Raw genomic sequence first — 12,591 nt, 5'->3', positions numbered from 1 at the left:
ACGCGGACCAGCAAGAAAAGAAAAACTGAGGATCTTTCCTTCTCAAGCGTAACACGAGTGGAGCCAGCCCTAACCATGTGCTGTACAAAAACAAAACCATAGCCGCCCTTCGCCGCTCCAGAACAAACAGCAGTTCATTCTTCCCTCCCCGTGAGAGGAGGTGATGCGCCAGGGATGATTCCTATTGAAAACATTTGGGGAAATATTATTGTTTCCCAAATCATGAGAGCCATTCCCCCACCTCAGAAGACCATGTAGGGTCAGCCAGGGGCTGTTTATCAATTCAGATGTGTAGGGTTGTGAGCTGGGGATAGGTGTGCCTGAATGGTACCCCCTGGTATAAGGTGCATCCCTGAAAGTGTGCAACATGGACATTTTCCGTGTGTGAGCAGAACGTCTTTCTGGGTGAGCTGGAGTTCGGATCTGGAAATGATCTTGCCCAACACAGTATGCAGTTGCTGCTGGGCTGAAATGGCATAGCTGTCTAGCGTCCCATGATAACAATACCCAACAGATGACCTGCAACAAAAAGGGTGGGTGATGTGCCATCCTTTAATTATCAATGTTATGTAGAGGGTGCATCTACACAAGTGTCTGACAGTTGTTACTGCACAGCCATTTAGTACTTGCTTTAGCAAATGACTGCACAGTAACTGCTGGTACTGTGCGGGCCCAGTGCTGCATGAGTTGTTTCCAACCCTAGTGCACAGTAGTGATGAGCTATTGCACAGTATTGGGAGGATGGAGGTGTGAATCCAGGAAAAGAACGAGACATGTAGCATCATGGTTCATGCCCACTGACACAACATTGCTGTAGCGATGAGCTGTCCCTGTAGCGCATCACTATGGCAATGTAGCATCTCATGTAGGCACACCAAAAGAGAGCCACAGAAGTGGCTCACTTGCCCCTATGGGTAAAAGCATAAGCAAAAAATTCCAAGATCAGAAACCTAATGTCTGTCTCTTGTAAAACCCAACTGAACTCATGAGATTTGATGACTTCAAAGCCAAACAGGGCTTGATGTGCTGATGCAGCAGTTCACTAGTTAGGAACTAGTCCTATTCATAATAAAAAATAAACATGTATTTATATTTCAATAGTGTCTAACTATCCTGCAGTGATCAGGTCCTTTGTATACACAAATAAAGACAAGATGCCCCCAGAAAGGTTTCAATCCAGGTTGTGAGAGAAAATGCAGGAATTGAATCAACAGACAAATTTAAGGAGAGCAGGAGTAAAAGGTTAGATCGGTACAGCCCTTTTTACACGTAACAAAATTGGCCTTTAAAGTGGCTTAAGTGCCCTTTTGCACCGCTTTAATGGCATTGCTATTTACATGCTCAGCAGTGTTTTCCTCTTTTAATGACTTTGTTATGTAGCAAGGTAAAACCCATCCAAGGTGTTTTAGTGTGCTATCTAACAAAGTGCAAGGTGCACAGGGTGCTGGAAGCTGACACACTTGGAGAAGCTTGGGCTTGGTGGGCATCCAGTGCCCCGTACACCATCCTTGCCCAGAGCCCCCCCCCCGCCCCAGGCAGCACCTGCCCTCCAGCACCCAGCGCAGGAGGTACCCAGGGGGCACTGCAGCCGCGGTGGGAAGCACTGGGCCCCATGCAGCTCAGCCTGGCAGGCAAGCTCCAGGATTAAAAAAAAAAAAGAGAAAAAAGATCAGGCTCCTTGCCACTTTTCTTTTTTTTCTTCAGTTGAGCCTGCCTGCATGAGCTGCCACTAGGTCATACAGCACGGGGCCTGGTGCTTCCCTCTGTGGTGGCAGCACCCCCTGGGGCCACCTGGGATGAGTGCTAGCAGGTGGGTGCCACCTGGGGAGCACCGCCACCATGGAGGGAAGCACAAGGGTCCCCCAGACCCTCGATCTGCCAGCAGCAACCCCCACCCCTCCAACCACCCCCCTCCACTGCAGAAGAGGCAGGTAGGGTCTAAGGATCAGGCTCCCTAACCCTTGTACACACAACAGGTGTTTAGTTTGGTTTAGTTCTCCCTAAATTGAGATGGTGGATTTTTAAAAACCTACCATTTCAATTTAGGGAGAACTAAACTGAACTAAACCCCCGTCGTGTGTACAAGCACCCATACTACAGCAGTTATCTATCAAAATAAGCAGCTTTGTACTAGGTATGATTGCTCATATACCTTAAGATTTGCATAGTTATGCACCAATTATTCATTTAGCACTAGCCAACTATCTTCATTTTATAGGGGACAAACAGCAACTTCTCTGCTCTACCACAGAGATAAGTATTGGTGCCTATGAAGAGCTCACAGGCAGGTGCCACAAAATGGGGATTCATCTGCCTAGTGCCAAGTGGTTAGGTGGTGCTTAAGAACAAGCCCTTGAATCTCTGATGCAACAGCTTTCCAGGGAACATCTAAGCAGAGAACAACATGCTGAAATGATAAGGGGCCCAGCCTCTGCACTGATGATGTCCTATGTCTGTCAGGCAGTGCAAGCTCCACAGACGAGAAGCTGCTATCTTTTTTCCCAGCCTCTAGCATAAGGGGTACATTGTGGGAGGAGCAGAACAGGCCAGAGAGAGATGAGAGGGAGAAGCTGTAGTAGGCCATGATCTCTTTTTTTCTTTACTTCCTGTAACATATGAAGGTGGGGGAATTGGGATCACAAAAGCATAGCCTAATCCAGAGTAACCTCAAGGCTATTATAATGATACCTAACAAATATCTACAGAATACGGAGACTGCAAAGGTGACAAAAATTCACTTTTTAGTACTCTGTTCTATTCCCAGCTTGCCCCTGACCCTCAAGTCCCAGAGACAGATTAAGAGGGCATGTTCACACATGCAGTAGTTAATGTGTGTTAACAAAAGCACTTTAGTTAATGCATATTAAATCTAGTACCTCCATTGTGAGGCACTATGAAAACGCAAAATATCTGTCTTTATGTGCCTTAAAATAGGCTGATGCACATTAAAGCACATGTATAGATGTCCCCAGAGTGGCTCAGGGGCTCTGTGTGGAGAAGGGGGGAGAACAAAGATGGAAATACTTAAGCACCTCCAGGTTATATTATAACACTCCTAGCAGAAACATGAATCAAGAGCTACCAGCAAGCAGGGGGTGGAGGGTGTTGAAAAGCAATAATAGGGTGGTCCCCAGATGAGTTTTTAATCTTTGCAAAACTTAATAAACCTTGACTGTGTCCCTCAAGGACCTATCTGATTGCCATAAAATCCCATTACAACATGGGGAGAAGTAGCTCATGCAGTAAAGCTCCTTCAGAGCCCCTATAAAAATATAATCCCTCAGCCGTCCCCTTGCAGCTGCCAGAAACACCCATATCAGCTTCCAACCTCTCACTATCCACCCCAATGAGCAGTAGCCACAATTCAACAATGCAGCTTCATGGCCAAGCCAAAGTCTCACAGTGGAACCTTGTGGCCTTCTTTGCACAGATTTTATGGTTAATAAAAATAGACCACATGCTATTTATGAGGTAAACTTATGAGTTGTGAGGCCTACACAACATTCCTTTGTAGGACATCTTGGTAAGATGATCTACCATCTTTTTGTATCGTAAGTTCATAAGCTTAAGGCTATTAAGACTCATAACTAAAAACACGTGAATAAGGGTTTTTTTCCCTTTATAATGAACTCTCCTCCTAGGCCTTTAAGAGGCTAGAAATGTAATTTGGACTAGTGGGTTGCGATTGTGGTGAACCTCTGGCATGAAGTCTCATGATACACTGTATGGTATTATGAATCTTGAGGATATTTCCAGAAATTCCAGCTCCTAAACTGGGTTAGTTAAGCACCACTATAGACATGGCTACAGATTCTTCCTTTCTGGCACTGATTTTATTCTGGTGTCACTCCATTTGTTCTCTTGGACCTACTCCTAATTCATTCCACTACCAATGAGATGAGAATCAGACTCATAAGGTGTGTCTACACATCACCCTATGGTGATATAGTGATGCGCTACATCGCCATATGGCACTGTAGGGCAACGTAGTGATCTACACTACACATGATCACCAGCTACATTGCCATAGCGGTGCACTCCATAGTAGCGAAATCTAACTGTGCACTGCATGCACGGCAAAGTCACCATCAGTACTGCACCATGCTTTAGTACTTCCAAAAGCACACCACCAGTAACCACCAGTACAGCAGCGTAGCAATATCACCATATGGCGATATGTAGACATGCCCATAGAGCCTGATTCTGTTTACATCTTGGAGTACATTAGGAGTGATGTGGCTGAAGTTAGTGGAAGTAAACTAGCATACATGGGAGGAGAAGAATCAGCTCTACAGAGCCCCCAAAATGGTCAGAGTGCTATTTCCTTTCTGCCCATCCATCTTCTTGAACAACTTTGTAGCATTTGGGGCATAATTAGTGATGGGACCGACCCAAACACTCCATAAATGAACAGATTCCAAGACCACTAGGGCACATTAGATCATCTCGTCTAACTTCTGGCAAAGCACATGCTATAACACTTCACTCAGGTACCCCTGTACCGAGCAGGATAATTAACTAAAATCTACCTTCCAGACAGGTGTCTGGCTTTCTGATGAAAACAGCAGCCAATAAAGAGTTACTTTCTTTCAGCAGCTGCAATGGTTCTTCTCACTTTTCAAAATGTGGGCCTAATTTTACAAGTTGGCTTCAATGCCCAGGCATTATTGGTTCATCTGATGTCTTTCTCTTCTGGATTCCAGAGACCTTTAGAAGCTGGTTTTCTTTTTCATTTTGAATGATGGCATTTATATATATCACGCTCTAAGTGCTTCTGCTTATCTATAATGGTTTTTTATCAAATTCTTTACCAACTTCTGGAATAACCAGGCCTGTTAATTAAAACTCATTTGGTGATTTTGGTGCAATATGCAAGTAGACCAATCTCTCATTCTGAGGAAATGTGACTCCAGATCTGATTTTCGGGGGGAAAGGAGGCTCATTTCTATGTATAACACTATCGGGGGAGAAATGAGAAAGAAGGGCATGAAATAAGGAAATGAGGGGCCTAATGCAGGTTGCTCCAACTGAAAAGAAGTGGAAGGAGATTCAGCTTCATTGGTAAGAGCATGTTCTGTGAGGACTACATTGATAGGGCAGCTCTTCTACTGGCAGTGAAGAGAAGATGATCAAGGAGGAGACCAGAGCTACAATTCATGGCCAGGATATCTGCAGACCTTTAAATTGCTCGACCTACATAGCAGCTCAACATGTGACTGAAGTTGTGACAGAAGGCCCCAAAAGTCACTGGCCCTGAAAGAAGAATAAAAAGAGGAATCCTATTTCAGTCAGCATTAAGTAATCACATTACCTCTGAGGCTGAGCCGGGATTCTCCAAAATGTCTGAGTCAGAAAAATGGCGACATGACTCATTACAAAATAGGTGAGGTCTGATGAAATGCAGTTGTCCAAAAGTGCAAGAATAGAAGTCTAATTTTGTCATGGGATACTGGAGACCCAGATTCACTTCTGTAGGGACTTTCCTTATGTTTCCAGTAAACTTCTATCTAGAGAGATATAAGCAGTCATGATTTTTCAAGTCTTTTTTTTATTTTCCTTCTGCCAAAGAAAGGCCATCTTCCTACCAGGGACAAGAGGGTTCTTTAAAGCCCTGGTGAAAGGCATAAAAGGCATAATGGATCGGTCTCAGCTTGAGACTGAACCAGATCAATTCAGATTTGCACAAAACCATCATGATTACCCAATGACATGGTGGATTCTCCATCTCTGGAAGTTATCCGCTCAAAATTGGATAACATTTTGCAAGCCATGCTTTTGTTAAACATGAATTGTTTGGATCCATGCAGGGGTACCTTGGTGAGACTGTATAGTGCATGATGTAGCAGAGGTCAGACTACATGACCTGGTCTCTTCTGGCCATAAACCTACTGACTCTAGAGGAACCCCTATGGTACCCTTATTGATTCATAAAGTGCATGACTATACCAACTTTTGACTTGCCTCCTCTCTTGTCCAGCACCCCACTTCACTGGGTTGATGGGGGATGGCTAATGTTGGAGTCGGCTCTGCCAGGCTTGCAGGAATTTAAGTTCCTCCCTGCAAGGGAAATGTATAGCTATTTGGTTTATGGCGATGTTCCAGCAATGATCTGAGCCAGATCATACCAATGCTTCCTTCCCAAGGCAAGGGCCCTTATTCCCTGTGCTTTGCTTTAGTCACTAGAAAGGCTGTCGCCTGCTCTCTTAAATCCCCACAGCATTTTTATATCCATAAATCATTTCATATGAGTGTGCAACTTTTAACTCAAATGGAAAGAGGAAAAAACCAAAACAGATGGCATCACATCCTTTAAACTTTGAGAGATCTTCAGCATAACTGGAGAAAGAAAGTGTTTAATAAGGGAAAATGGGCTGGGTGGGCTGTCACAGGAACCTGGGTGTAATATGATTTGATAGAGAATTGCATAGCTGGGTGTGATGTGAACAGGAAATATGTACAATAGGAAGCGCAGCGGTGGGAGTAGGGCCTGATACTGTGAGATGAGCATGGGAAGTGGTTTGAGGGCAGCTCAGTGTATGACTGGGAACCGGGGAGGGTTTGCTGTGAAAAGATCTTGCTTCTCCGGGCATCGCCTCCTGGGTTGCTCAGGCTTTTCCCTCGTACAGGATGCTGCTGTGGTTACCACCACAGAGTTCAGCCAGGAGGACTCTCATTAACGGTACTGCTCTTCAGGGCTGTGCCACACACATACTGTTGTGTCTGCTGGGGGCTGAGAAAACAGAGCGGTCAAGGGGTTGGGCTCTTGAGAGTAAACTTGCAAAGGAAAGGAAAGAAAAACTAAAAATAGGAAGAATGAGGAGCTCACTGTGTGAGTCTCATAAAGGGAGAGCTGGAGTTACATACACCATGCCTATTCCACACGTGCCATACCCTTAGCATGGAGGCAATGGGTCCTTAGCGAGGGTGTTGGATCCATACCAATAGCCATATGAAAGCAGCTATGTTATCTTCTATTTCAGCATGCAACATGCGCGCGCGCACACACACACACACACACACACACACACACACACACACACACACACACACACACACACACACACACACACGGTTTGCCAGTCCCCTTAAAGGAAGTTATTTGCAGTGTAATCATGCTGTGGATATATTGTGGATTAGCCTTGCCTTTTATCCTGTTGCCCAATGATTGAGGGACTTGCCTGACATGTGGGAACTTAGATTCAAGACCTTACCCAAAACCAGGCAGAGGTTAAACTTAAACTTTGGGTCTTTCACGTCTTCAACAAGCAGCCTAACTGCTGGTATGTCCTCTGTCTCTAGTTTGAAGAGAAAAAAAAACAAAAAAACTCTGCAGTATACTGAAGACACTTTTCCCAGCAAAAGCTTTGTCAAAACCAGTTGATTTTGCAAACTAAGAGAAAAACCCACATATCGGAGAATAATTGTGTAGGGTACCTACCTGAGAGGTGCATTCAGGTCATCATATCCTGACAGGCATCAAGCATGTGTTGCTCCCATTCAATTATAGGTGCCCAGACTTCACCAAATCTTGACCCTTTAGAATCAGAGAGAGAAAAGACTAGCTGTGATGCATGTATGCTAGGGTCACCCAAGCCATCCACCCTACACACTCCCTCCAAGTAAGCCAGCCATGCTGTGAGATAACTGAAGACCCTGAATCAGAAACACCACTAGAGACCTTTATCAGCTATCTTGATATTAAAGGATTTGGGAACAATAGAGAACATGGGATTATGGAACCACAGAAAGAAACCTGGCCTCCATCATGGGCCTTGTTGAACGATAAGTAGAACGACGTTGGTGAGATAAGGGAGGGGAATTGGAAGAAGAGCATTTGAAGAGTGATCATGTTGGAGAAGTAAGGAGCTGAGGGTCAGACTGCTGAACACATACTCACATAGCTGAGTAGTTACAGGAAGTCAAAGGCACCTTTGACATCAGCGTGAGTCTTTAAGTAAGCTATTTCCTGCCACTGTGAATAAGGAAATCTCAAGCTCTTCATAAAGATGGACAGCCTCTTTCATAGCATATACGTTATTGCCAACCCATGAGCAATAAAAGCCTCCAAGTCAGGTCCCCTTCCTCCACCAAATTGTGAAGCAGGCTTTGAAAAAAAAAAGGACCCCCCCCTGCCAAACAAATTTATTTAATTTAATTTGGTTTTGGTTTGGCTCATATTTTTGGCTTTTTGGATTCACAATTTCTAGTGTTTCTCCACAAGCAGCGATTATTAGAAATCTGTCTGGAAAACACCATAGAAACTATAATCACATGACTCCAGGAGATGGTGCCATACATCAAAACATTAACTACTGTGATGAAATCAGGAGAACGGGCCACACTGTGCGCACAGGAGTCGGATGACCATCTACACTCGTAAACCGCATTGGAAGAAGGAACATTGTTCAGTGTGATCCCAAATGCCTGAAAAGTGGGCATAGGAAAATTGAGGTGGCCAATTTCCTCAGCATTGTATCTACTGGCCTGTGGAAGAGTTATCCAAGGGAAAGGATGGCAAGCTCTTCACTAAGAGCGCTGGGGAATACGTGGTAGTGATCCACCAAAAATCCAGGTTATCAGTTCTTGCTTAGAAATGGTTTTCCCAAGCAACATGCTGTGCATTGAATTTGCCCTTTAAGCAATAGTTTTCCCAGGTTTCATAAGAGCCTTTAAGCAGCAATAACCCCCTAATCCTCTCAAGACATTTTTCCTAGCTTTCTGCTATTAAAATCAAGCCACTAAAATTCTTGCCTGGAAGAAATAAAGGTTCTGATATTGCAAATCGGTCACTGGCATATGCTGCTTTGACACTCTGCTTTGTAATCAGTTTTAAAGTATAACTTTAAACCATTTCAATAACAATGATGATGACAACAGCCGCTGCTTTACCATGTCAGGTCTGCTCGTATTATCGCCGTATGAGAAATTTAATTAGGAGCTGCCTGGGTTGCTATAGACGCTAGTCCCTCTACAAAAGACTGGCCTCTTAGAGACTGTGTTTTGCATTATACTTTTCTTTTATTATCTCCTGCTAAACTTCTGCTTCCCTTTGCTCTGGAAAATGCTGTGCTTTTAACAAAGGTCACTTGGAAGGCAAAACTGGTTTTTATTAAATTGAAACCTCATGAATTTTCACTTCTACCACATAACGGTGTGCCTGTTCTTGAGAGGTGGAATGGAATAGCTAGCAAGGTGGGAAGGGTGTGCGGATGCTTTATGGATAAGGAACGGCAACTCTGCCTTGAACTTGATAGTCGTTCACTCAGTGCACTTAAAAAGTTTATCTGGCTGGATTTCCACCCCTTTCAGCATTGGGAATAGTGCTGAAATCTTAACTCTCTTGCACACAGTCCCCTGTCAGGGCAATTCTCCATGCACCTGCTATTTTGTGATTATTATTCTTCAGGTGATGGTGGAGCCTGGAAGCCACGCAAAGTGTCTGCCGTGCGAGATGCTGTGCATCTACATTGCAGGGGACTGTCTCTAACCCTGAAAAATGCCCTGCCTCAATGAACAAAGCGTAGGGGAAATCAAGCACTGGATAAAGGGAGGATTCACTCTTTCTCCAGAGGGAAGTAAGAAAGAGAGAGCTGACACGCACAGGGTCACACAAGAAGCCTGCAGCAGAAAGAAGAATAGGACCCATATTTCTTAATCCCCAAGAGGCCAGAAAACCATCTATCCAGTTGCCTAGTAGCCTTCTGTTAGGATGGGGCAATGCTGCAGATTAGGGTTTAACGTGGTCCAAGCATTTGGGCACTGGCTAAGAACACTTGGGTTCAGTTCCATGCTTTACCACAAATCCTCTATGTGAACTTGGGTGAGGTGGCTAGGCCCAGCTCTGCTTAGGACCTGTGACATTAAACATTATTGCCTTCTATGTGGAGCCCTGAGTCAGCCAAGGCTCCCAGTGCAGTGCATGGGATGTTACGGCATGCCAACGAAAGAAGACCTGAACCTCAAGTCATCAAAGTCTTAGTGCTACCAGGATGTGCTTCTCTCCACTTGGGTAGACACCTAAGCTTGTTCTTTCAGACAAGGAGCACAGGTCCTTCAGGAGAAAGAAGGGACCAGTGGGGAAAGCACTCACCCAGAACATGGGAAACCCAGGTTAAACCTCCCCTCCTCCTCTTCTCCCTGAGGGAGCTCCAAACAGCATCGCTTACCTTCCTAAAGAGCACCTTAATCACCAGGATGGGCACTGTTTGGAGGTGAGGATATATCCAGCCCCTCAACGAGAAATAAATCTGCCTTGTATGGAATCTAGACAGATTCAGTGGACCGCCAAAAAGAAAAGAAGAGGGTGGATATTAGGAGGCTCACCAAGAAGAAGGGAGATGTGGGTTTCCAGTGTTGTTCCAAAGACTCATATGTATTTTAGCCAGTGACTGCTATGTGTTTAAAAAGGGAAAAAAAACCCAAAACATTTACAGTACTTGGAGCAGGGGCTGGAATCCATCAAAATTCCTCCTCCAGGGTGAAATCTCTAGGATTACTCTGGATCCATTATTCTGGCCCAGGGTTTTAAATGACAAGGACCAGCTTCAGCAGTATCTCTGTGAAAGGGTATATCCTAGATCCCAGTGGTTAGGATGCTCTGGTGGGAGATGTAGGCCAAAATCCTCTCAGTTGAAGGAGGGAATTCAACTTGAGTATCCTACCCTCTTGGTACTTGGGCTACCTCCAGAGGGGTGAAGAAGATCTACCTCTGTCTCCCACGCTTGCAAAGAGTGACTATCTCTAAGGACTGATGAAGGGCATCTCACTCATCACCAGGCACCAGGTGTTTGATTGTACAGATCACCAACTCATTCCTCGATGCCATCTGCAAGGGTACCCTGGAGGGGATTTACTGCTATAGGTCTTCCTCCTGGTCAGCTCCACACAAGATACAGGCTGCAAGGGATTTTTTTCCCCCTCATGCTTTTGGGATTTGCTGGCTGCCACATGAGACCAAGAAAGGAATTTTTCCCCATTTTGTTTGCTATCACAGGGTTTTTTTCACCTTTTTTAGAAGTGTTGGATTTTGTCTTCAGCCAAGGCTCGAGATTTTGACTAGGATGTGCCAATGCTCCTACTGGGACTAAAAAACCCAGAGGTTCCTGGTTACAAGGTCTTGCCCCGCTACTCAGGATCAAACCAGTCACCACGTTTGGCTGGAGGGGAGTTGCTTTCCTGGCCCTTTCCCTTGGATCTCTCAAGTATATTTTAATAAGCTATTGCTGTCCTTGCAATGGTAGGACATTGGCAGTGCCCTCATGCCCTGACTTCACCTGTGGCAGGTTATGGCATGATTTGTGTGTCTTTGTGTGTTGGGGGCATTGTGCCTGGTAGTTGTGTGAGAGGCTTGTTTCTGCAGTTTTAAGAATAGGTAAGATGTACACTTGTATAGGATGGTTTAGATAGGGCTGATTCTGCCTTGAGCATGGGGTCGGAGATGACCTCTTGACCTCCTTCCAACCATATTTTTCTGTGATTTTACATATCTTCAGCTCAAGCCATTGTGAAGGTTCCAGTTAGCTGGATTACCTGGCTCCAGTGCCTAACATAATGGCTTTCAGCTTGACAAAGCCTTGGGTGGGATGATTTAGTTGGGGCTTGGAGCAGGGGGCAGGACTAGATATGACCTCCTGAGGTCCCTTCCAGCCCTCCTTTTCTATGATTCTCTGATTCTAACCCATGTAACTTCCTCCCCATGAGTTGGAGAGAATGTCTCACATCTAATAGTCCCTTCGTGGCAGGGCTCATGTTTACAACAACTCCACCCATGGCTTAGATCCACAAGGAGCAGTAGTCCTAGCGTCTCCTTCTAGTGGACCTGAGCAGGAAATGGTTTTCCTGACCACAGGTCTTTTCAAGACTTTAGCAATGTTTCCATTCTGCTTTGGGACTTTTCAAAGTTTCTGAGGGACAGCAAGACCCATTCATCCATGCATACCAGTATATCAAGGTGAAGGGATACGTGAAGGACATGGCAGATTCATATTCAAGTCTATATGAGGGACTTAAAAACTCACGCTCCAACATATAAGGTAAGTGTATTAACTACATGGGAAGAGTCCTCCCTTCACCCTTCCCATTGGATCTAGTCCAGCTTGTATAACAACTAATGGTTTATTGAACCAAAGAGAAAGAGCTCAAATAATCCTATTGCCCAGAGGTTGGGGCACTTGCCTGGCATGTAGGAACTTATATTCAAGACCTTACCCAAATCAGGTAAAGACGAAACTTAAGCCTTGGGTCTTTTACTTCTTAAATGAGCAGCCTAACTGCTGGTGTGAGATGTCCACTGGCTCTACTTTGAAGGAAAAGAACCTCTGCTGTTTACTGAAGAAAATTTTCCCAATAAAAGCTTTGTCAAAACCAACTAATTTCACAAACCTACAGAAAAGAGATATGTATTGCAGAATACCCAGTTGTGTAGGGTACATTCAAGTCTTTGTTTCATATCAAGCAGGTGAAGGATTTCAACGCAGATGAAATCCCTAATCTATGCTGATTATTTTGCAGGGAAGATGTTCCCTACAGGGTTTTTTTTTTAAATTTTGTTTTGTTTTATTTATTAAAAAACTAGGGAGTGTGGCATCGACA

The sequence above is a fragment of the Crocodylus porosus genome, unplaced genomic scaffold (assembly GCF_001723895.1).
Source record: "Crocodylus porosus isolate Cpor-Errol unplaced genomic scaffold, CroPor_comp1, whole genome shotgun sequence".
In the NCBI taxonomy this organism is placed as follows: domain Eukaryota; kingdom Metazoa; phylum Chordata; order Crocodylia; family Crocodylidae; genus Crocodylus; species Crocodylus porosus.
Note: the sequence above shows the minus strand (reverse complement) of the source record.